General features: G+C 39.5%; 1 protein-coding gene across 4 annotated transcripts in view; it reads right to left on the bottom strand.

Annotated features, from left to right (window-relative positions):
• ndst2a (N-deacetylase/N-sulfotransferase (heparan glucosaminyl) 2a) overlaps positions 1-26,370 on the bottom strand; it is a 145,080-nt gene that overhangs the window by 71,818 nt on the left and 46,892 nt on the right. For 3 of the 4 annotated variants that reach the window (XM_016457707.1, XM_016457704.1, XM_016457705.1), the window contains one exon: positions 9,126-9,160. The exons of the other annotated variant lie outside the window; for it this stretch is intronic. The gene's annotated coding sequence lies outside the window, so the exon portion shown is untranslated. The remainder of the gene's footprint in view (positions 1-9,125; positions 9,161-26,370) is intronic. 4 annotated transcript variants of the gene reach the window in all.

Below are 26,370 nucleotides of genomic sequence, written 5' to 3' on the forward strand. Positions count from 1 at the left end.
AAAATTTTTTACGCAATCGTCCATGACTGCATTAATCATCAAGTGGAACCTGAACCAGATTAGTCAATTCCTTAAAAATCCCATCTCTATTTTTCACTACAGAGCTGCAATCCCGTGGGTCAGTTTACGTTCCATCTGTGTTTGGGTTCTGTGAGTGAACATTACTTTCTGTTTGTATGTGTGCACCTGACTGACAATGTGCACTGTTTATGACAGCATCTTCTACCAAACCATAATGCTTGAGGTATCAAGGCATGAGAAACATCTGGCAGCTTGCAGACGTTATCCCTGTCAGCATGGACTGGGCTTCGTCCCTCTCTAGTTGCAAGCCTGAAGCTATTATCACTGCTGTGTTTACACCCTTCAACAAAGCCCTGGTAAGACAGCCAACTGCAGGAAACATCTCAGATAGCGCTCTTCCATCTATCTTTTCCTCTAATCTGTCCCTTCTCCATTCTTCCTGCTCCCCAGAGAAGCGCTGACACTTCCCGCACCCTCATCTCCTATTTTCACTCCCTCTGGGCGTCTCTTCTCCCCATTACCTTCTTCTTTTTCTCTCGGTCCTCGCATGCATTCTGCTTCTCTCATTCTCCGGCTGCTTCATTACTCCGCTAGTCCTTCTGGTGGAAACATATCCTGAACATTCCTGTACGCGATTAAGCTGCAGGCACTCATTACGAACGGCTCTCGGCTTTCCAGCACAGCCGAGCGATCACTCAACCTCACATATCCGCTCTGTTTCGCTCTTGCTCTCTACATGCTCCATATGCTGCTCACACAAAGTAAAGAAGGAGTGAGGGAAAGTCAATGAGGAAGCGCAGCGAGTGGCCGTATCATTCCTGCTAAACTTTAGACTGATCTGAAGTCAGAAACAGCCATCTGTTAGGATCCCTGCACATTGAAAAGAGCAGAAAACACAGCGTCGAGCTGTTTTGCCATCACATCTATGTATAATGCCAATGGCAGGCGTCTGCTGTAAGACATGCCGTTTTGTTTTGATAAGTCCTAATCTACTCCAAAAGCAAAAAAAAACATCAGTCTACTGAGCATAAACACCAAATACTGAAGTCATATTAGACTGACGCACTGCTTTAATTCCCCCTGAGCTTGATGTGGAGGAGAGGGAGTGCACTGATGTTTGGTTACCCCCGCTGAGAGCAGCTGCTGGAGTGACAAGGTAAGGTAAAGCTGTGCTGTTGTTGTAAAGTTGCAATTGTAAAGCTGGTAGAAATACGGAGTTGTGCTGGTGTTAAGTTGAGCCGATGGAAAAAACACCGCTTCAAATTGCGATGGCTTTGGATTCACATTTTAGGATCAGATCAGGTTACTCCGTTTGAGGAGGGAAAAGTCAATGACGGTTGGCCTGTCTATAAATGACTCAGCAGATCCCATCGTCACTGTGTGCCTGCTGGGGCTCAAGTCAAACTGCAAGTGCGTCCATGTTATTTGCCTTTTAATAACACTTACATGTATAAAGATGCTTGAGTACAACTTGTGGCACACAACATTTATCTACACTACTGTTCAAATGTTTAGGGTCACTAAGATTTGTAAAATGTTTTTGAAATAAACCTCTTATACACACCAAGGCCTGCATTTATTTGAAATACAGTAAAAACAGTTTTTCCTATTTTAATACATTTCAAAAAAATGTAATTTAAATGGAGGATGGTAAAGCTAAATTTTCAGCAGCCTTTACTCAAGTCTTCAGTGTCACGTGATCCTTCAGAAATCATTAAGCAAATATTTCTTCTTATTACTAATAATGTTCATTATAAATAATTTTGTGGAACCTGTGATACAAGTTTTCAGGATTCTTTGATGAATAGAAAGTTTAAAAGAACATCATTTATTTGAAATAGAAATATTTTCTATTTCTTAGACGTTACAACATAAATGTCTTTGTCATTTATGATTAATTTAATGTATCTTTACTGAAAAAGAGCAATTAATTTTGTTTTAAAAAATCTCAGTAGTGGATTTAACAATCATACAGTTTTTGAACACTAAGCTGTATGATTTACAGGTTGCTGAATAATTTTGTTTTGTAAAGAAAAAAACAAACAAACAATGAATTACTTGAAATGCATTGTTTTGCTAAAAAACAACTCATTCTGGTATGGCCAGTGAAAATACTAGCAGAGCAACTATAGTAGAAATAAAGAAAAAAAATCACCATAGCTCTCAAATCTCTGAATAATGACTTACAATTTATTCTATGTACCACACAAAGTTGCAGAAAGACATGTGGATGAGTACATTTTCATTTATTGGTGAACGACTCCTTTGTTTGAAAGAAAAAGTTCAGCAAAAAATAAAACTTTTATTGTTGCTTATCACTTGTTTGAAAGGTGTAGCAGAGAGCAGCTGGTGGACTGATGAAGTCTTGTAACATCATGTTGTGAATGTAAAGCTGATGCATTGATGGAGTGTCTGGATGAAGTTAGTTGGATGTTTTCTTTCCCAGACTTGCACTGTTCGCAGTCTCACTCAAAGTAGCTGGAAACATGCCATCTCAGCTTTTCAGCAGCATGCAATCAACGACACCGAGTGTTCCTCGCTCACACACAAACACGCACACATACGATCGGCCCCTGATTTTCCTACCTTTAACATACAGGCACTGCCATAGACAAACGCAAATTGAAAGCGAGTTCAAAATGTCGTCTTTCCTCAGGTCTGCGGCATGCAACAAATACCGTTTTCCACACAAACAGACTCCCGAACACAGGCATGCACATACACACACAAACTGACTAAGACAGATTCAGCTCACACCCAATGTCTGGGCATCGCCAACGGTCTCTTCCTGTCTCTGTGGTGATAGCTGAGGGAGAGCAGGGCAGTGGGCGACACTGACAAATGTCCAGCCTCAACTCCACAGAGGGAGAAAGAGAGAAATGACAGTTTCTTCTCTGACAAGGCCATCTGCACTGCAGCAACCCTAGAGGCCTTGGTTCAGATGACTTCCTTTTCTTCCCCCTCATTCTTTCTTCATCACTGCTATTAATTCTCAAGCAAGCCAAGTACAAATTACCCCCTCGTGCACAGTCACCAGTAATGACAGCAGCAGTGAAAGCGATATGAATTCACCCTGGTGATGCGGTCTCAGTTCAGGTCAGCAGGCCAGCTGTCCGTCAGGCAATAGCCATCATGATGGGTTACCGTTAGCCTGGTGCTGGAGAAGTCGGTGCGGCCAGACCTGTAGGGCTCCATTAGTGCAAAGCTAATGAGACAGAACCTCAGCGGGCAGGGGCACACACTCATTATGGCAGGATATCGGGCATGTGCAGGGTGTATGTAAGCGTGTGACTTATGGCAAAGAGGTGTGATGGAATTTGTTGAAAGTTAAAGCTTCAGGGCTCCATTTCCATCAGAAAAAAACCTGAGTATAGATTGAATGCTCAATGCATTTCTTAAACATTTGCAGGAAGTCTTGCCCAAAGCATCCTATTTACATAGAATGCAGGAAAACAATGCAAAAGACTGGTATAAAGTCTTGGAGTACAGTGTAATCTAGACGCTAATATGTTGCAAGTGGTGCTTGCACATGTAAAGCTTGCTGCCATGATGCTAAAGGGGTTCTGGGTGGTTGCCAGGGTGTTGCTACTAGAATTGGCTAAAATTCAGAATTTAACAACTGGCTCCTGACCAATTCGTGAGTTAGAATATGAATTGAATTGACAATTTATTGCAGTTGGCCCATTTGTTAAATTGCAATTTGAATTGGAATGACAAGGAGGAAGCTAATGAAATCGCACAAAAATGTAAAGAGTTACAACATATTATAAAAATATAATACATTATATGTTTAGACTAGGGCTGTCAATCGATTAAAATGTTTAATCTGATGAATCACATCCTTTTTCTGTGATTAATCGCGATTAATCGCACACTTCATGAAATTAAGCATAGACCATTTATCTTGTTTCAAATGTTTATTTTGTCATCATTTGCTATATCCAGCAAAGTAAACCAAAAGATTGAAGGGTGATTCTCAAAAATCTATATTTTCTGCAAGCTTTTTTCAGGATAAATTTAGATGTCTTTCCAAAAAAAGGACACTAAGAAACTCCAAAAGGACACCAAAGAACCAAATGATATAAGGAGCACATATATAAGCACATATGAAAGAAAAAAAAATCAGAATTTTATAGTAAGTGTACAGTGCAACACCAAAGAGCTTTTTTACATTTTAGAGAAGCCAAGTTGTGATACCGAACAGGACCACATGGAGATGCCAAAAAACCCCTAAACCAACCGTCTGCTGACTGCATATATCTACTACAGTACACAGATCCATTCAGAATAACTAAACACAGCAACATATGATATAAGGAGCCCATATAAGCACATATGAAAGAAAAAAAAAACAGAATTTTATCGTATGTATACAGTGCAACACCAAAGAGCTTTTTTTTACATTTTAGAGAAGTCAAGTTGCATAACCGAACAGGACCACATGGAGATGCCAAAAAAACCTAAACCAACCGCCTGCTGACTGCATATACAAGAGCACTCATGCACGCATTATTATAACGGATTCATGCGTGCTTACTGTACTGTATGACTCCTGTACGCCACCGCAATCGTCTTTACCTTGATTGCAGTCTTCATCCATCAAAACTTTACTAGCGAGACTGGTTATCCAGTCGAGAAAACATAGTTTGTGTCTCATCTGGCCATACAGCGGTGGTATGTGTTGACATTCCGTTCAGTCTGTACTTCACACAGCGCGTGTGACGTGTGAGGGCTCGCGCTCTTCAGAGACAATCACAGAATATGACAGAGCTCGTGTTTAAAAGCGAAACACACTGGAATGAATAATTCACGGAAAACGCAGCGCGAGTCTCTGTTCTCTCTGCAAGCTCTGATGTAATCAGCCTGGTTTCCTTTATATTAGCGCTGTTTTGGACGGATTGTTTGAATGCATTCGCTTACTGGATCATTGGACTGAAAACTTTCCCGGAGTTTAGCAGCTTAAAATGATCTAATCGCAAGCAGAGAAGCAAAATTGGGTTAAAGGGTTAGAACAGAAATTGTGCTTCAGTAATTTTGCGTTAATTGCGTTAAATTATTTTAACGCATTAAGGATTGTAAAATTAATCGCATGCGTTAACGCGTTAACGATGACAGTCCTAGTTTAGACATTATTCAATACTAATCAAAAAAAGACACACAAAAGATTTACAGCCACTCAAAATAGCGACTGTTTTTTTTATAATAACAGCAACCGTTTCCATACTACCAGATCAAGTTGTTTGACTTCATTTTGTTTATAATGGGGTAAACCATTACAGCATTCTAGTCTGTAAAATAATAAAACACTATATTACAGTAATACTATTTCTCATTGATTAATGATTGAAAGATTTCATATAGGAATGTATAAATGTATATTGAAATTATTTTATTTAATATTATAAAATATTAACATAACATTTTGTAATATGAAATAGTATTGTTGTACATTTATAGTATCAATATAATATAAAATAATGGTAATATACAATTATAATATTCATTACACATACACAATTATAATTACAATATACAATTATAAACATTTCATTTTGTTTCATATTTAGATGCTCCTCACAGATGGACCTTTCAATTTACTGATCATAGGCAAACAACTCCATATGCTGCGAGTGTGACATTTATAGGTAATTCATACTGAAAAAAATATACAATTCTACATGTATAATAATTATATGAATTTTATTTAACTTAATTAAGCTGATGTATGAGTATACTGTGCTACTGACCTAACAAACTAAGAGGCCCTGAATGAGAGTGACTTGATTAATATTACCTGTCACTTGTGTGAACCCAGTCTGACCTAACCCAGGTTTCCTTCTCTCCAAGATCCACAAGAGCACAGCCAACCATAACACAGCCTGAAAGGCTGATCAACGAAATGGACACCACCTGCTTAAATACAACGGGAACGAGAAGCCAAACACTAGAGCAGTCCCTTCTTTCCATGGCTGAATGCAGGCAGGCATCCAACTTGTCAAAACTACACAGTGCCTTGACCTGCACTTAAACAAAATAAACAGAGCCAACCTTTTCCATTAGGGCACAGCTGAGTGATGTCAGCTCTGGCATAGCCCCGGTGATGTAACACTGCAAGCTAATAACCACACCGAACAGAAAAGACAGAGCTGCTCTGGCCGTAAGGGACCGCGACAGACTGCGCTTTAGCTTGGCTCTTGCTTTGGACGCCATACAGAAAAGCCATTACCAAAGGAGCCATTTAACAACATCAATTAATCAATCATAGTAGGCAGGAAATGAATTTGGCGAACGCCTCATCAAGGAGAGCAAGTTTTGATGCAGAATGTCTCATTTTAGAATGGTGGTGGGATGAAGATAAAAAAAAACTAAAAAAACAACAACAACACAGTGAGGGGAAAAGGTCTCATTTGGATTGTATCCCAGCTTCTAAAAATCTCACTTCATTAGCAAAATTGGGCAGAGAAACTAGCAAGGACTTTAAGTAAGTTTTGAAACCGAAGCACAAACGATGGCAGAATACGAAATGATGAAGAACCCAAACAGCTGTCTTCTACAAGACGCACTGATTAGCGTATTTATATATTTCGAAACAAATCTTGGATGAGAGATTGCAAGGTCAATGCGGGACTGATTGTGTGCTTGCAGTTTATCTCAGCTGATTAGTAACAGGGCCGTATGTTGGTTTAAGACGACCAATACTGATGACAGGAAGTGCCCATCAATAACCAGACACTGCGTCTCAGGTTCAGTTTCACTCCATCTGTCTCAAACCAGCCTTCAGTTTAGCTTCTTTCCCCCTCATTCACCCCATTACCTCGCGTGTATCCTCAGGTGGCCCATATGTGCGAAGCGACAGTCTGTGTCTGCATCCCCCCCAGGACACGTTAGGGAAAGGAACAGCACAGTGGCTTTCTTATCGGCAGAGTCCTGATCAAGCGGATCAATGGAGGTGATCAGCGTTATGAGCTCTGATCAGCCCGTGTGGGGAACCGGCTAATCCAGTTAAGCCATTAGCAAACTGGGACAGATGAGCCCGTTGGGCATCGAGCCCATCTATGAGATCTGCTTATTAGCACACTGCCATATGGAGACAATAGAAGTACACAGTCATGAATGTAGGAACAAGACATGAGGAAGATCCACGTTCACTGGCAGCTGATTCGGTGCGACAGAGTCAGAGCGCGTGAGCTAACATGACCGCCGGCTTCTGGTTGAGATGCGCAGCAGAGGGCCGGAGGCTACAAGGAAAGGGGAGGGGTGAGACCCTGCCCTGGGTAAACACAAAGACAGAATGGCCCCGTGCTGGAGGTCACCCTTCAGCCTGTGATTGAGCATGTGGATCAAACTACATTAAATGCACTACAGCTTGTGTTACAGAAATCCATTTGCAGTTCCGCAATTACCAGCCGCAGCCTTCAACCTGCGCTCACTCTCGCCGCCCATCTGGGAGGCAATTTAAAACACAAGATCTGTCCCACGGTTAGCGAGAGAGCGAGTGAGTGGCTGAGCGAGGGACTGGTGGAGGAAACTTACAGGTCTGCTGGCTGAGTAAATCACATTAATCATCAGTCCTGATGTTGTTTTTCCTGCTGCTGCATTTCATTTGTTTCATATTTAGATGCTCCTCACAGATGAATCTCTGCAGGCGCTCACGTAGGCTGCCGATGGCAGAGGGGGCATTAAACAGCTCTGCCCGAACCTACCATAAATTACACAGCCACATTAGCAGCTACTGCACAAAGAAAAAAAAGAGAGAGAGAGAAAAAACAGCGCTGGAAAACCAAAAGTAATAAGCTAAACATACGATACAGCCTTCTTTACAAATGTGTCTTTTTCAATCACATCCTCTCCTGTAAAGAAACAGATTGGCAGGCAGAGACAGCAGACATCCTCAGCGGGGTAAGAGAGGTGTCAGATGTAGTTGGAAGACGACGAGAAGAGAAAGGACGGGAGGAAAGGTGGAGAGGGGTTGAAGAGAGAGAAATTTGGGCATCACAACACCGTTTCAACACATGAGCGAAAGGGATTTAAACAATCTCCTCATGAATGCTGTGCCTCTATTGCACTGCAGACACTTCAAACTCTGACTACAGAGACAAGATGTTGCTTGAACAGATGAAACCACCTCAAAGCAGAAAAAAATGAAGATGTGATATTTTCCATTCAGCCTGGGAGCAATCGGAGATGGAGGGAAGAGTTTATGCTGCAACTGCATGAAGGTATCAAAGGGACCGGAGTTTATGCTGCTATAGCATGAACGTATCAAAGGATTCCATGGCGCACCTTTGATATAGATGGCTGCTCCCCCCATTATGATTACTCCTCCCACTGCTGTGGCTCACTGTGTGTCTGTTCTACATTGTGTGTCTGTATTTTATTAGAGCTTTTCTATCTATTTTTTCAATGCAGTTAAACCTATTAGTGTTAGAATGGCAAAACCTGTTCTCGCTCCATTTCTGAATGAATTCATGTCCCAAATAGTCACAACCTGTTCTTTTCTTTAGGATACGCATATAATAAGTATGCACCAATATAAACATTCTGGTTGATATCAAAATTATGTTCTCTAAAGCATAAAAAATATAAGTAAATTTATGCATCACAACATTATATCATAGTGTTAATTTTAATGTTCATTATGAGATATGTTAAAGATGAAATTTAACAAAGCACTATAAATATATATATTTCTAAACATAAAATGGTAGTATATGTAATGGAAGTATATGCAATAAAACACACTATCGTTCTACTTTTATTTAGCAAGGATGCATTAAAATGATCAAAGATGACAGTAAAGACTTTTTAATTGCTACAAAAGATTTCTATTTGAAATAAATGCTGTTCTTCTAACCTTGCTATTCATCAAAGAGTCATGAAAAAAAATAAAATAAAATGAAGCATCATATGATAACCAATATGGTTCTGATATGTCATGCTTCCCTAGCATATACACAATTTATATTAGTCTACAAAACTAATTTTCAAGCATTTATGCATGATCCTTTTTATTTAAAGGTTATGGTCATAAGAAGCAAATCCAGTTAATATCTGTTAATGCAAGCACATGAAATCACATGGTTATAGACATATCTACAGCTTACCTTACTGAAGAGAGTTCATCAGCAGAGCCAAAGACCTGCACAGAAAAAAAAGAGAGAGAAGGATCATTACCGATGCAGCTCGAAGCTCCACAAATTGAGCCCCTGCTGTTCAGGTCTACATCTACACACCCTGCCTTCGTCCTGTATTCCCCAGACCAAATGAGGGGAAAAAAGACACTAAGTGACTTCTTAAGCACAAATAAACCTCTGACTTTGAGCATATGTCTTTCATAGATCAGGGCTTAGGACAGCTGTAACATTTAAAATAAAGCTTATATATTCAGGTCGAAATTAATCAATATGAAAAGGATCATCTGCTTTACGAATACAAAGTCATCATCAACCTGCATTTTCTCCATGAGGAAGCAGAAATATGAAACTCGGTCTTGGGTAACACCCACACATCATACTGGATCCTCAAGCATGCTGCTTTATTTTCAGGAAAGAAGCAGAGCTCTATTGTTTGAGCCTGCGTGAGATGTTCTAGTGGAGGGAATTCTGGGGCAAGAACTTCAGGGATCAGGGGGCCGCTGGTCCTTGGAATTTAACCCCCTGAGCATCAGTACTTTGGACCTTTGCATCCCAACCCTGCAAGTCAAACGTCAATCCTCACGGATGAGCCGACCAGCTGCTCGACACTGTACATAAATAATGCAATGCTATTGGAATCAGCTATGAATCATTCATACATGTTATGCACCTATTTATGCATGCACACAGGAATGTGGATCCTTTTTCCATGTACCTCTATTCTTACACATGTATAAAAAAAATAAAAATGTACTGAAAGAGAAGTTCGTGGTCATATTTACAGATGAGATCTGTGGCTCTCAATAAAGAAACATCTCATGGGACTCAATGAAAGATTCTTCAGATTTTAGACAGCTGATCTTGTTTGTACCTCCTGCTGCCCATGTGATCTATCTGCCAATTAACACACCGGCAGCAACACTAACAACTCAGCTTGACGGATTCCACTGCGGATGGTGTTTCTAATCCTATTGTAAACCAGAGTTTACCACTTGGGGATATTGCAAGAATGGAAGAGAGAAAGAAAAAGACTGTGTGAGACAGAGAGAGCAAGCGAGAGTGATAGTAGGCAGTCTGCCAGCAGGTGAGGATTAGTAGTCTATCATAATGGGATTTTACCTGTGCGGTATGTAGCAAATCAGCACAGCAGAGAAGAGTTACACAAGACTGAGTCCAGCATTTCTACACTGACTCTCCAGAGCTCCTCTCTCTCACAGCTCCCTGCACCTGATCATTCTCAGGAGATATAGACATATGCTCTAAAGAAATGCAATGAAAATGAGAAAAAAGTCGAAACTCTACAAGATTTGATTACAGAAACTTTGGCAGAGAAAAACAGGCAGGTGTGAGAAATAAGGTTTAATCAAAGTAAGTTTCAGCTGATAGCTTGGCAGAAAGAGTTTGCATTTACAGTTGAAAAAATCCACTATAAAACATGATGGATGCACACAAGCAATAAGCTGCATTTCACTCTCACTGAAGAACACAGGAAGCATACTGCAGACAAATTCAAAAATGCATTGCGATATTATTGACTATGATTTGATCATTTTAAAGGCAATATTTAGCTAAAAACACTGTTAATGCTGCTTTATTTCTTTAAGTGGCATTTTTCCCATTTTTGTCAACAGTATATTTTAACATAATAACTTTGCTGTCAGTGCGTTCTACACATCTTTCAATTCGAAAACAGTTTTCGCAACCAAACGAGCCATTTATATTTTAATTCAACTAATGTTCGAAGTTTGATTTCTAATTTGACAGCCCTAGTTCAACCTTAAAGGAGACAGATCCTAAAACAAAAATTCTGTCATTAATTACCCTCAAGTTATTCCAAACCCATACAAATTATTATAAACAAAAACTCTACACTAGATGCGGTGCTCTGACGGTAAACTGATGCCCAGTTCTATTTATGACATAATGACACAAAGGACAAATGATTTGCAAAAGTCGTTTTATCACGTCCAGAGTAGACAGACTCCAGCTGTTGCGGCATGATGCGATGGAAGCAACAACAGTCTCGTTCGGTGTAGACACAGTGTAAGTTCATCTTCAAAACATATCTTTGAAACTAAGATGGTAAACAGAACCTCACTTGTTCTTGCACGTCAAGAATCCCAAGTTTGTGCTTCCGTTTACCATATTTGATGAGCTCTATGTGCGTGCGTTGAATAAAAGCCTAAATTATATTTGCTCAGCATATAAAATGATAGCATCTCTCCAGAAGATTTGGATTAAAATGCTTGATTCATATGGATTAGTTTTACAATTAACGTTTTCATTTAAAGGATTTGCCACTGATGATTCAAACGCGAGTTTTGGGCAGTAGAGTGCCACGAGGCAAACATATAAAAAATGCACACGGTAAGAACATCTACGGTAGTTCACGTTGGCCAAAACACACAAGGAAATGGGTTGTGAAAGATATATTTGTCGACAATCACAGGCATTCGCATTTTATTCGTTTTAGGATTAGGATTAGTTTTTTCAGAGGATCATTGAGTTTGCCGAAAAACAGTAGGTAATTTGCTCTGCAATTTTTACAGAGGTTGTGTGAGAAAAGCAAAAACGTGGCAGATTCGGACGGGAATAAAATCGCAAAGTACGTCTGTGAAACAAATTTCTCTAACGACCCCCTGGAAAACTAGTCCCGTCCGAATAGGGCTAAAGATAAACAAATGAGTTTAAAACGAAATGAAGGTGAGTAAAGGACCATTTGTTTTTAGGGGGTGAGCTAACCCTTTAAAACAGGACTTTCAAGACTCCTATGTTACGTTTCACTTCATCCTATCAGTTGCGCTCTAAGAACATGTTCTATGAGTAGGCCTATACTCTCAAATCCTCTCCAAACAGAGTACAGAGTGCAGCAAGTGCCCCAGATTGAATTCACCATGTACAATTGCTATCCTAACTCAAAATAAACACGAGGTACCGCCCAATATTCCACTGTGCCAATTACAAATTGGCCGCTGTTTTTAGATTGCTTGTAACTACCTCATCGCACACAACGATGGCAACTCTGTACCCTTCAATCCCCGACAGACGCATTTTTATCCATTCAAGTCACCATTCAAGAGCGCTGAAGGGACAAGTTAACTGAGGCCACGGGAGGGAAAACATTCCACAATGAAAAAAAAGAGGGAATCTCTTAAGCAAGTACATTCACTTCTAATCAGAGCGGCTGAAGTTCATGAGGTGACATTTGCGAGCCGACAAGCACAGGGCCCGTCATGCTAATGCTACAGAGTAATTAATCTGCCCCCGATGGAACCCAAACCACTAAAGGTCACTCACAGACACGCTTTCTCTCTTTGTATCTCTCTCACACACAAGTATCCCCAACTGCATTGCCACAATCCATGTCCAAGACCAAACGCAGAGAGGAGGAAGTGCATCAAAACAGTTAATTCATCATCTGGTACATAGTGTTCTGCACCTCTGCTTGTATCTGTATTTGTGTGTGCATTTTCTATCACCCCTGTTGTTGTCGTTCTTCTGCTGACAGGCGAGATATGAGCATTACCTTGACCTGTGAATCACACTTGGAGGGGAAGTGCTGGTTTTTCCTGAGTTAATGCAAATAGAATCAGCGCTGGAATATTCTTCTCTGCTGTGGGATCTATTCAACCGGCACAGACCACTGATCCTTCGCTGCTTATAAAACTCACACGAGCAGCATGCGTGTGCATCTCATCTAAAGGAACAAGCCTTTCATTATAACCCATCCCTGGGTTTGTGTATGAACTGTGTTAAAGGTAAATGTTAGGCAAAAATGGAAATTCTATCATTTGCACACCCTCATGTCATTTCCGCTGACTTTCTATGGAAAAAAATGTCAAAATATCGTCTTTTGCAACAGAAGATCATACAGGGTTGGAATAAAAATTTTAATTCCAGTGAATTATCACCTGAAGGAACAGAAGAACATGACGTTTGGAGACAGGCTGATGGTTTGTTAATGAAGACGTTGCTTTTTATATGCAAGGTCAAACATACCTGCATGTCTCTCCGCATTACTCCTGCGTTCAGCTTTTCACAATCTCCTTTGCATATTGAGTCCCAGCAGGAGAAGACAGTTAATAAGACGGATCTCCCACTCATGATGGGTGGGCCAGCTGAGATCTGATATCTATAAGCGAAAGTGGTTACTGCAAGCGGGACCCGTTGCTTTTTGTGTGTGAGAATCTCTGCATACATTCAATATGAGATTTCTCCACTTGTACCATTCTCAAGAGCTTTGTGAATGGAAGAACTTACGCTGCATGTGTGATGAACAAACGAGAATAAAAAGAGAAAAGCATGTTTATACATGTCTGAATTTGCAAAAAGAGAAATAAATTATCTTGACTGCAAATGAGCCCCTTTGTGCAAGTATGCAACAGCGCTGACTGACGAATAGGAACATTTGGGCATACGATGGCTCTCAAGCCTGTGTATCTGATAAAAGGCAAAAGTCTCTGCGGTCCCACACTAATAACAAGAGGGAGATTTTCATGACTGATTGCTGTGGCCCGCAGGCTTCACAGAACTGTGTCAGGACTGTACAAACATCCTATGCAGATCCAACGAAGATTAAAAGGCAAATGTGGGACAGGGTCTTTGATACAGGACACTAAGGTCTGGCATATCTATCTTAAGAGCAGGAAAGATCTAGCAAGATGCCCAACCACCGATGGGCCTGTGACATTCACTTAAGAACCATGCCTTTTTAATGAATGTGGATCCCAAAAAGCGGGCTATTATTAAGCAGGTTTGTCCAAGCACACTTTTTAAAACATGCATTGGTCTTTATGTATAATTCACTGCTATTAAAGAACATTTAATGTCAGTGAATGCAAAGCTAGCAGATTTAAAAGCCTTCTTCACTGTGTACGTACGAGAGAAACCTCAAAGTGGCACATCCTCAGTTGAAACAAACATACAAACACTCTTAACATTACATAAAAATCGCTTTAAAAGCACACTATGTTGTACAACCACCCCCTGCCTGCAAAGAAACACGCTTGCGCTCCCTCCGCAGAACAGGGAAGGGGAAATAAATATGAAACGCCACTTGGAAAGTGCACCGCAGAAGAAGTGCACACTCTTGCACTTTCTGACAAGAGGAAGACAGCGAGTGGGGCGAAGATTTATGGTGTGCACAACATCAGGAGTTGATAATTCTATTAGAGGTAGCACCCAGGATTAATACACATCCTCTCTGGGTCCTCCATGTGAGCAAAACAAAAGGGTAAAACAGTTAGTTCTTCCTAATAGATCGATAGAAAAGAGGCAGAAAGCTGACAAAACTACAACTCTAATCACTAAAATCCTACATCAAACTACTAAAAGCATGACCTGAAGGAAAAATAGCCATGATAAACGCTGGAAGAAAAAGGGGTACGACCACAAATATATTTGTTAACTGACATAATTGACTTTAAAACGGGTGAAATGCATCTTGAGGCACCAGGTTTGAATATGAACAAGCATGGAAGAGATTTGAGAATTATCGATTTATTCCTCTCAACATGGCGATCGTATGGTGCTTTTTTGTCTTTTTTGGAGCTTGACAGTCTCTGGTTTTAGCCTTTTGTGCAAGATCTCTTTTTGTGTTTCAAAGAAGAAAGAAAATCATGCAGGTTTCAGAGGATGAGGGTGAGCAAATAATGACAGTTTTCATTTCTGGGTGAACTATTCCTTTAAATCACAAACAAAAGGCTGTCAGAAAAGCAGCAGTGATTTATAATACAGATGTCTCAATCAAAGCACAGTTTTGTCTGCTCTTCTGTATCAGGAGAGATACTGATCCAAAAACCTAAAAACATTTCAAGGCATCATAGACGGGCTTGCGGCACAAAGGCGGTTTTAAAAGGTAGGTAACTTAATTATAATTTCTCTCAAGATACCTCGTTTTGGCTAAAATCTAAGGCAACATCAAATGGATCCTTTGGGAGAGCAACAAGCTCTGTAAAAATAACTGATGACGACAGATATAATTCATTCATTCAAAACCGAAAATAAAAAGTTCAATCGATTTAACAATCTTACCCAATATTTGTGTGCACGCTATGAGTTTTTATGATTCGGGAAATCACAACAACAGCCTAAAAGGCTGATTGGTTTGCTAAGCAACATGCCTGGGGGAAAAAAAGCACAAAAGCAGCCAACCAATTTTTCAGTGACATTTGTTCCAGAAATATTTTTCCCATAGGGATTATTAAAAAGTCTTCTTTTAAGAGTTATAAGCCATAAACCAAACCAACCAACCAGAATTTTGCTTCAACCCTAATCAAACACACCTGAACGGTTACTAGGAAGCTACAGGCAGGTGAGTTTTAATTAGGGTTGGGGATCGTTTGGGTTTTTTTCGATACCGGTGCCAAATCGATACTTTTTAAACTGTTCCGGTGCCTAAACGGTGCCTGAACCGATACTTATTCAAAAATAAATAAAAATTGCCAAAAAAAAATGATGGATTGGCCATTAAAACAGAAATAGAATAGAGAGTGCAAATGTTAGAGGTTTAACCCACTTGGGAAAATCAACCCATGGCAACAGTTTAAAAGTAGCCCAATTCTGTGGAAAAAACGCGGACTTGGCAACCCTGCATCCAACAAGAGCTACCGGAGTCAGCTTTGACTGATCACAGGTTGAGAATAAGGAGAGATGACTGTCAAGACCATGCTGGAGTATTTGCTGCTCAACAGATTCTGAGCTCATTGACAAATATCTGATCTTGTAAGATGTGCTTGCTCCCTTTACACAGAGGGCGTGTGATTGCGAAATCGAAATTAAAATAAACAGGGCAAATGCTCATTCAAAAATATGTAAATACACCGCATCCTGAGAGCGGCTCCCTGATGCGCCAAAATTATACACAATATTAGAATGTTTAAAGGATGACAAGAAGCCTCATCAGATCACAAAAGGCAGCATTTGACTGGTGTTGTGGAGTAAAAAAGTTATAATGTTCTCTTTTGTTGGACAACAGGTTTAGAAATGTGAATACAAGGGAGGTTTAGCTTTAGGCATTTTAATTTAAGCATGTTTAGCTTAGTTAACAGAAGGCTACATGCTGCCATCAGAGCAAGTGTAATTACTGCATTCACATGTTCCTCGGATGCTCTCATTTCCCGAGTTGTGCTTTTAAGTCGGAATGTGAAAACAACATGGACACTCTCGTTACTACAAAGATGTGTTAGATTTGTATTATTAGAGCTTTCCGATTTGAGTTCACGTGCATTTTCTCAGTCTGGAAATTATTTTTCACGTGCGGTTCCAGTGATGATGCTTCTTACGTCCGTTTCGGAGAACCAGAGGAAATATTTAAATTGATCGCTCAGGCATGGCACCGAAATCTGAGTTCTGATTCGGTTCTAGTACATACCGGTTACATAGGTACCGGTGCCATATTGGTACCGGGTTTCGGTACCCAACCCTAGTTCTCAATCCTTCATGAAGTGGGTGGGAACTAAAATGTTCTTTGGCATCTGTTTGTGACTGCCTGATTGGTAAAGACTTTTTTGCAGAATCATGTAGTTTTCCTACCAGGAACTATTTACATTTTTTAAAGTTGAAATAATGCAGGTTGATAGCTTCAGAAAAAGCATATACCATCAATTAACATCCTTGCAGCTCAAAGTAGGTCCATCTTTAAAGGTTTATAAGTTATAGTTCAAAATCAATTCCTCAATGGAGAAAGTGAATGTTATTTTGTACTTCCGGAACCCCACTACTGCACTCTATTGGAATGAATTAAGGAAGTCTCCTGCATGGAGTGCTATTTGTGCGAGTCACTTCACATGGAGACTGCTCCCAATCAGTCACTGATGAGGTTCCATCTCTGTTAGAATGAATACTGTTTGATAAGGTCTGGAACAGACTCATAGAGTGGGCGATAATGGACAGTCAGATGGACACAACACCTACGAACAAGATTTAATCCTTTAAGAGAGTGAACTGGTTTAGTGCAGAACAGACATCCCTAAACACACTATTTCTTTCTCTATCAAAAATTTACTGGAAGACTGATTAACAAAACCATCTACGAGATCCAACACACAATAAATAACAAAATAAATACATAACTAAACAAATAAAATGACAAATGCATGCATGAGTTATGATATGCATTATGTGAAAGCTGTGTCATGTCCTCTGTACAGTCTCAGATTGCAAATCTTCAAAAACATCTGCAACATCATCAACAATTTAGGCTTCTGTTATTGTCTGATGGAGATCATCACACTATGAAACACACTAGCACAAGGAACTAAAGAATGACAGACACACAAAAACACAATGTCCTGGCATTTGCTCTATCAGAGCTCAATTATTTCCATATTACGAAGGCACTCCAGAAGAACAAAGGAGCGTAATAAATGGCAATGAGGCGATACTAATGTACCTCTCTTGTGCTCCCCACTTTCAGCCTGAGAAAACACAACAGCCCAACTCTCAGGCCTGGCTGAACACAAACCCTCCTGAAAGAGCCGGGAGTTTAAGGGGGGGTTTGCGGCTTAGCTATTCGTTTTTCCCTCTTCGGTTTCGTCTCGGCAGCCACGCAGCAGCCTGCCTCTTTGAGTTATCGTAGGGCAGTGTGTTCACAGCCCGTTTCTTTTCAACCACCCCCCACCAATTGTTCCCAGCCTGTCTGCCACAGGAAATTACACTTCCACCTTCAGGCCACGCACGAGCAGGCAAGGCCTGCTTCCACATGAAGACCAAAAACAGGCAGGGGGAGAGTGGGAGACGGATGCGGCCAGACACGTAAGACAGGAGACTGGCTCGGGCTTTGTTTGCATCTGGTATTATTAACATCAATCTCAGATGACCACATGAAAAGGAGCATTCAACCGAAACAGATTGACGTTCACCTGGTATTAGCATACATCTTTCCTGACTCACTAATTTTGTTTTTTGTCCAGGAAGGCTCTTAGGACACTGACACTCCCATTTATATTTAGATTTTGAGTCTGTTAACAACCCCAGATGTACACAAAAATTTTGTTTTAGCGCAATAACTGATTGATAGGTGAAGGAGTGGTCTTTCAACACTATCCAAGACGTATTAGCATTTACATAAAAATATTGATTTTCCAATTAAAATCACAATATTCTTCAGAACAATTGCGATACTGATTCTTAAAATAACACTGATCCTTTACTCTTTGCCAATTTACAGGTGCACAACATTTCTCATCCTGCTGAATCTATGCTGCTGCTCCTGAATCATTGTGAATGTGTTTCGTAAGTGTGAATGTACAAACCAGCCTGCAAAATGCTATTCTGTTCCACATTTCGCAACACCTTCAAAGTGAAATGTGCAGTGAGTAGAGCTAAGTGTGTTCAGTTTTATCTTAAATGAACATGAATCTGGCAACAGTTTATTATGTTGGTTGTTTTAAGTATTGCGGCTCCTACAGTAAACCTAACCAATTGTAAAAATGCATTTGCTGAAGCAACCATACCATTTTAGCATGCTTCTACAAGTCTTTGAGCTCTTTTAACATGACTCATGTTTCACGGGACTCACAAGTGCAATGCTGTACCAGGTGATCTATGAAGCAAGTTTACTATAGTCAGAAAAGCCATACATACGGAGCTGGCTATGTGATGCAAACATCAACATGTATTAGTTCACAAATCATGCACTATGGTGAAAGTATTTTGAGGTCATAGTATTGTGCAAAGAACAAAAAATAAGTTTCAATTAATCGATAATCTGCCCTGTAATCATAAATTGTTTGAAAAGGAATACAAGTTGTTGCCGTTTTACTATCTCTAGTGTTCATTTCAGATCCTAAACACAGTAAATTGTATAGGTAAGTTTATGCAAAAATGTAGGTAGAGGTACGTTTTTCAAATGAACCTAGGTTGTGAGTTGTAAATTTGAGTTCACAAACTCTTATGAGCTGATTTGTATCAGTCTGAAACACTGCTGTATAATATTGTTATATAATATGCAGCATTAGGAGAGAAATAATTGTTTATATTTATGGACATTATACCTGAAATGTATTTAAATTAAGAATACAATTGAATAGCCAAGAGCTTATGAATCAGAATTGCAATGAATCTGAACAGCTATGATAGCACAGCATCTGAGCAACTGCAGCTGAATGTAGCAAAACATATAAATAAATAAATAAAAGTACAGTTATGTCAAGTCAAAGGTTAAACTATTTAAAGCCATATGGAGAAGTTACATCAATAAAGTCTGTCCAGCTGCAAAAGAAAAAAGTGAGAGAAAAGCTGCAGAAAACAACCACAGCCATATCATCTTCACACACTTGTTCCAGGTTACAATCAATATAGATTTCTAGCAATTAAACTTTCAACTTGAATCTGAGCTTAACAAAGGCATGTGAAAGACAGAAAAACCCTGAGTGACACTGAAAGGGACATTAAAAGTATCAAACCAAAAGCACAAAGATGTGGCTGAATGAAGAAAAAGCAAAAAAGAAAACGGGTCAAAGCAAAGTGAGAGGCTGCCCAGTCAAGTAAAGGAACAAATATTTAAATAAATAAAAAACATGAACGTCTCTTCAAGCCGAAAGGTCTTGGTTTCCAAATGGAATCTCATTACTTGGCTCTCCAGGCGGCAGGAAAACTATTAACACAACAGCTGGATTTAGACAGAGGGGAGTAAGACCATGAGGGAGAGACTGAGCGGGGGCCGGGGAAAGAAAAAGTGAGCTGAATAGACATGTCAGAGTAGCAGGGGGGAATAAAGAATGTGATGTGAGCATGGATGACAGGAGGGGAAGCGAGGGATGTGGAACGAGAGTGTGAGAGACACAATAACTTTAAACCTTTCACCTAATCCACAATAAGACAAGCAACAACATGCCAGTAAATGATCAGATCTCTGTCTGAGGAAGAGTAAAAAATAAATAAATAAATACATACATAAACATTCCTTGGTGCTTTTTCTGTGACCATTATTGTGGGATGAACAAATGGAACGAAATTCCTTCTTCATATTATTATAATTTGACACTCTCAGGAAATAGTGATATTTCCGGTGTTAAAAATGTGGCATCTTAGTTCAAGAGTTAAAGGCATAATTTTTTTTAAACATTCTTGGTTGTATTTGAAATCTGCATGATTTTTTTTTTAATTTACACTACCACCAATATTTTGGTCTGATTTTTTTAGTTGCTTTGAAAGAAGTCTGTTCTGCTCATCAAGGCTGCATTTATTTGATCAAAAGTACACAATATACAGACGCTTTTTTTTCCTCCAGGATTCTTTGATGAATAGAATGTTCAAAAGAACAGTGTTTACTTTATTTAAAATATATTTTTCATAACATGACAAATGTGTTCACTTCACTTTTGAATCATTTAAGTCCTTGCTAAATGAAAATTAATTTCTTACCAAAAAAAAAAAGAAAAATAAAGTTCTGACCTCAATTTTTATTATAATTTAATATAATTATTATATTTTTTTTAAATAAAAGTCAGACATAGTACCCTTAGAGGAAATGCACATTGAAGTGTTAATTAGATATAAAAGCTACAGTGGATAGAAAGATTATAACTGAATAAGGGCTTAAATTTGGGTCTGTTCATCTATATATAGAGAAAAAAAAGTAACATTTCTCTTTTTGTGTTTTAGAGAAAAAAGCCATACAGGTTTGGAATGATGTGTGGGTGAATAAATGATGACAGAATTGTTATTTTTGATTGAACAATTCTTTAAAGCTTAACAAAAAACAGGACGATGTCTGGTGAATTCCCAGATTGAGTCAGTATTTAAAGGAACACTCCACTATTTTTGAAAATAGGCTCATTTTCCAACTCCCCTAGAGTTAAACAGTTGAGTTTTACCGTTTTCGAATCCATTCAGCCGATCTCCGGGTCTAGCGGTAGCACTTTTAGCTGTAGCTTAGCATAGATAATTGAATCTGATTAGACCGTTAGCATCTCGCTCAAAAATGACCAAAGAGTTTCTATATTTTTCCTATTTAAAACTTGACTCTTCTGTAGTTACATTGTGTACTAAGACTGACGGAAAATGAAAAGCTGCGATTTTCTAGGCCGATATGGCTAGGAACTATACTCTCATTCCAGCGTAATAATCAAGGAACTTTGATTATTTTGAACTTTCGAATCCATTCAGCCGATCTCCGGGTCTGGCGCTGGCTTTGGGGTGCAGCAGGCGCAATGATATTACGCAGCGCCTGAAAATGGTCTAATAGAAAATAGTCCCCAGCTAGGTAACTTCTAATATGCCTATTTTCAGGCGCTGCGTAATATCATTGCGCCTGCTGTACCCTACAAAAATAGTGGAGTGTTCCTTTAAACTGAAAGTCTAAATCAAGTCAAAATTCTCAATAGTTTCATAGCCTTTACTAATAAAGAGGAACTGGCCCAAGATGATTTAACAGATTCTCTTTACCCAAAGCAACTTACAAGTTGGCCTACACAAACCACAAGCATCAGTGCCCAGCTCCACAAGATAATTGTGAGAAGGATTTTAATTTCAGTGAATCTGTAGACTGCGTCAATCTGCAACCTTTGTGTAAACATATTATTAATCAATAGGTTGCCGCCACACCGAGCACTCAGGAAAAAGCAGAAGTCTTGACGAGATTTACTACGCAGCGGAAGTGCTGTCCATAAGACTCAAGCAGAGACACTCTCTATAAACCCCTCTGCTTAATTTGGTCGTTCTGAAGCCCTTATCTTTAACACGCAGTCAGCAATATAAGTGGCAATGTCTTTTCCAGCTGTAAAAAGTGAGTAGGAAATGTCCTTAGGGAGACAAAAACAGTCTCAAATATAAGCTCCTGCCAAGTTTCCTCCCTTTCAGCTTTTATTATAGCACAGAGAGGCACAGAAAGAGAGAGAGAAAAAAGGAAGCCTATCAACGTTACATAAATACTTCCCGAAACCTGCGACTCATCTCAAGAGTTCTGTAAGAAATAAACGCTAGCACTGACTGCATTTGCAGGTACAAACTTACACATGTGCACACTTAAAACACTTACGTTTACATACACAAAAACAGAAAAAGGAACGTCACACCATTCAGCCATTGATCCGTAAGTCAATAGGTGTTCGGTCTCAAGAAGAAGCTGATGCCATTAAGTCATTAAATGTATTTTATGCCTTAACACACACTTGAAGATATAGGCAAATATTTACTCTTATCCGCTCTCACATTAATCCGCATAGCCCAGCTACTATGAGCACGCACACACGCAATAAATCAATACAATAAAACCCTGCAGGACAAAAGTGCATAAACTTCGGTTTGCAAATTCATCTTTATATGCCTTAAATCCTGGAAAAAAGAATGAAGCCCTGTCATTCCAGAGCCTAACCGTTATATTAAAATGTGGCCAACAATAGCACAAATATATTTGTATAGCGATTCATCTCATGTCTAACATCACCTCTGAAAATATGAATATTAAATGTGTATGCATTGTAAGGCATCTATTTCCAAGAGTAATAGCTGCAATTCTATCACTGCACAGTTAGAGAGAGGAATATAAAACAAACATATAGAAGAGAAAAAACAAAAATAGAAGAACAATATGCAAATATGAATCTGAACATGGGTGTTGTAACATGACGGCAGTCACATTGAATTTGAGCATTCAAAATCGGCAATGAATCGCCTGTGATTTTTAACGCGATATTGCGTAGCTTGTCAGTGAACTATGGCTCTGTGTAGTAAATGGTGCTCCATCTGAACGCACGTGCTGGAGATTTACTACTAATCACAGAACCGGCTTTACTGACAAGACGCGCATGAAAATTGCATTCGATTATTTGCTCAGCCCGAACACTACCAGACAATCTATACTGCATTAGGTCATAAGCACAGGACTCTGAGAAGGGCTGAGGGTGACATTTGGGCCAGGGCCAGAGAGTTTATGTGTGGAAGGACACAGAGGACAGGACACATGAACTGGAGTCTTTAAGATGGCTGACAGCAGGAGTGTTGACATCGTGCACCATCTTCACCTTCTCCTGCATAATCTCTTACAGTAAACCCTACTGCTGGTTCACAGCCAGCCTCGGAGACAGTGAATCCTTGGCATCTTGGCAGGACACTGGAAACTCTGCCTCACGGAAACAGCATGGCACCGAGCTCGAGCATCACGATGCCGCCATTTTGAATCTCGACCATATGGACCATCCTTTTCATTTCAGCTTCTTGACTCTGCAGATGCCATGCTGCTCTACGCTCCACAGCGCATGGGCCGAGATCAGAGCGTGTTACAGATGGTTTGAATTTAATAATTAACTGATTAGATGCTATGAACCGTGAATTATTAGGCTTTTTAATGCCAGAATGCAATCTTCGTTTAAAGTAGGCGGGAGGGCTAATGTGTGAGGAGGTCACAGTGTGAGAAACGAAACGGAGAAAAGTGGAAAAAGAAAAGAACAAACAAAACAGCAGAGTTGAGGGAGAGCAAACATGTCCTTCAACCTGGAAAACACCTAATCATTACTTGCAGGGATCTGAATGTCTCGAACTTTTTTACTCCCATCCATTTTATTATTCTTCGCTTGTTTCTACCCCTCCAAGTTTAATCATGATTCATTAAAGAGCAGTATTTTTCTAGCCATGGTGCAGGATCTGTTCGTCTACCCTCCATGCTGTTGCTGTTTGAGCTAAAGGGCCTGATCATGAGTCAGGTCAGAGTGCTAAACCCCACTTAAGCCCAGTGGATGGGAGGCAAGGTGTCAAAGCCTCCTTAGGATTGAAGAGCACTTGACTGGAGCACAGCGGCACTGAGACCACAAAACGTGGCAGAAAGCTGCAAAAAGCCAGGCAAGAGAAAGTATGTGTGCACTAAAGAGAAAGATTAAGGCACAGAGACACAGAGCAAGGAGACTTGTAAGAGGGATGGATAAAAGTGATAGCGGTGTGGAACAGTCTGGGAAGAGTTGGAGAACAGGACCGAGACTTAATAAGGTAAGAAAGAATAAAATAAGAGAATGATAAGAGACTGATATTTAGCCCCTTAAAAAGAGACACATACAATGCTCTTCTTGGCAGATTGTCCCAAGTCAGAGCCCATTCAGCAAATTCCGGGTGTGTGTTCACAGTGTGTGTGTGTTTGTTCACTTCTCACTGATGTGTGTGTGCACTTGGATGGGTGAAATGCAGAGCACAAATTCCAAGTAGCCTATGGGTCACCATACTTGGCCACAAATCACGTACTTTCCTTTTCCTTTCAAAGTCTATAGCCATGAGCAATGTTCTTTTAACAATGTTTCTGAATCTTCCTGGATATTCAGGGGGAAAAAGGATTCGTTAGGGTCAGAATACCAACGAATAGACTGCACCGGAGTACAAGATGAGAACAATGGCAGATGGATAGCTGGAAATGAAAGACAATACAATAACGTGAATGAAGGAGAAAGCATGAGGGAGCAATAGAGAGATAGAGAGAGGGACAATGAAATGGCAATTAAAGAAAACATTCACTCTACAAAGGCAAGTCCAGTCTTGAGAAACTATTCATCCCTGTCACTCTAGCAAGATAGCAGACAGCTTATTAAACACTGCGAGCTGCTATAATCTGCTCGGTGTTTGTATCAGCTACACCTCTGTCCCTCACAGACACAGACTCCAGCTAGTGTGATGGAGAATGTGCAGAACTGTTGTCAGGGTGACAAAGCTGTTGGCATGGTAATGAACAGGTCAGGGTCTGGATGCTAGAGGTTAAAATCCTTAGATTTGTAATGGGTTAAGATTAATTTTGGCCACAAGTCTGTTTAGAAAACCAAACTATGGACAAACTATGAACTCTGGGAAGATATTCTATGACCTCAACACAACTCAAAAGACAAACAGTAATCCAATCACTAATAAACACAACCCTACCTTACACACGCACAATCAAAATTCATTGTGTTAAAAGCAAACTGCATCATTTCTGCACCACCAGCATCAACAGGAGTTATAAAAATATTTCCTAAGCACAAACTTTCCTCTGCCCTACCTTTAATATGTGATGTGTACGAGTCAAAAAGAAAATAAATAAATAAATAAATATTTTGTATAATTAAATATATATCATTTAAATAAATAATTTAAATTAAACAAAATAAATAAAATAAAAATTCTAAATAAAATAAAAAAATACATATATGATGAGTATTTGTTTGTAAGTATAGTCTAGGTAATTTAAAAGAAATCCATATGCTAAATGTTGTCATTTCTGGTTGACTTTAAACTGGGATAGCAAAAAGAACAAGTAAGGAAAAATAAAATTTTTAACAGAAAAACATAATTGTACCCATCTATTAGCTTTATCCTACTTAAAGGAAACCTATTATGCCCCTTTTTACAATAAGTAATATAAGTCTCAGGCGTCCCCAGAGTGTGTCTGTGAGGTTTCAGCTCAAAATACCCCACAGGTAATTTATTATATAATTTTTAAATTGCCTTTTCTGAGTGTAAGCAGAAACACGCTGTTTTTGTGCATGTCTCTTTAAATGCAAATGAGCTGCTGAAATAGGGCTGTACCTTTACAGCTCATACCTCAGATACTCTGCTAAAAAACATCTGTTTGGTTTTGATTATCAAGTCCATCACGCTGAATTCATAAGTTTTAAACCTTATTAGTTTAAACTTCTGATTTACAGTTTTCGGTGCGCATACATCTGAAGCATGTGCACAGAAAGCAGCGGCATGCGAGTACTAAACTAATGTCTTATTGCACTTAAACTATCAAATACACACAAATTTATGTTAAAAACACACAAGTTTCAAAAACAGTCGGTTATGTCTTTGAAGGTAAACAGCTGGGAAAGAAATAGCATGTTTGTATTAGATCTGTGTGGCAGCAGCGTTATGTACATGGACAATTTTCTGGTTTCCGACAGCATCACAGCACAGAGACAGTGCTCATTAAGATAATAAATGACATTCGCTTAATTTCTGATTATGGCAAAATATCAGTGCGGGTACTACTAGATCTCAGTGCAGCGTTTGACACTGTCGATCATAACATACTTCTAGAGAGACTGGAAAACTGGGTCGAGTTTTCTGGGATGGTTCTTAGTTGGTTCAGGTCATACTTAGAAGGGAGAGGTTATTATGTGAGTATAGGAAAGCATAAGTCTAAGTGGATGTCCATGACATGCGGAGTCCCACAAGGCTCAATTCTTTCACCACTCTTGTTTAGCCTGTATATGCTCCCACTAAGTCAAATAATGAGAAAGAACCAAATTGCCTATCACAGCTATGCTGATGA

Source organism: Sinocyclocheilus anshuiensis, unplaced genomic scaffold (genome assembly GCF_001515605.1).
Source record: "Sinocyclocheilus anshuiensis isolate Anshui unplaced genomic scaffold, SAMN03320099.WGS_v1.1 scaffold63, whole genome shotgun sequence".
Taxonomy (NCBI): domain Eukaryota; kingdom Metazoa; phylum Chordata; class Actinopteri; order Cypriniformes; family Cyprinidae; genus Sinocyclocheilus; species Sinocyclocheilus anshuiensis.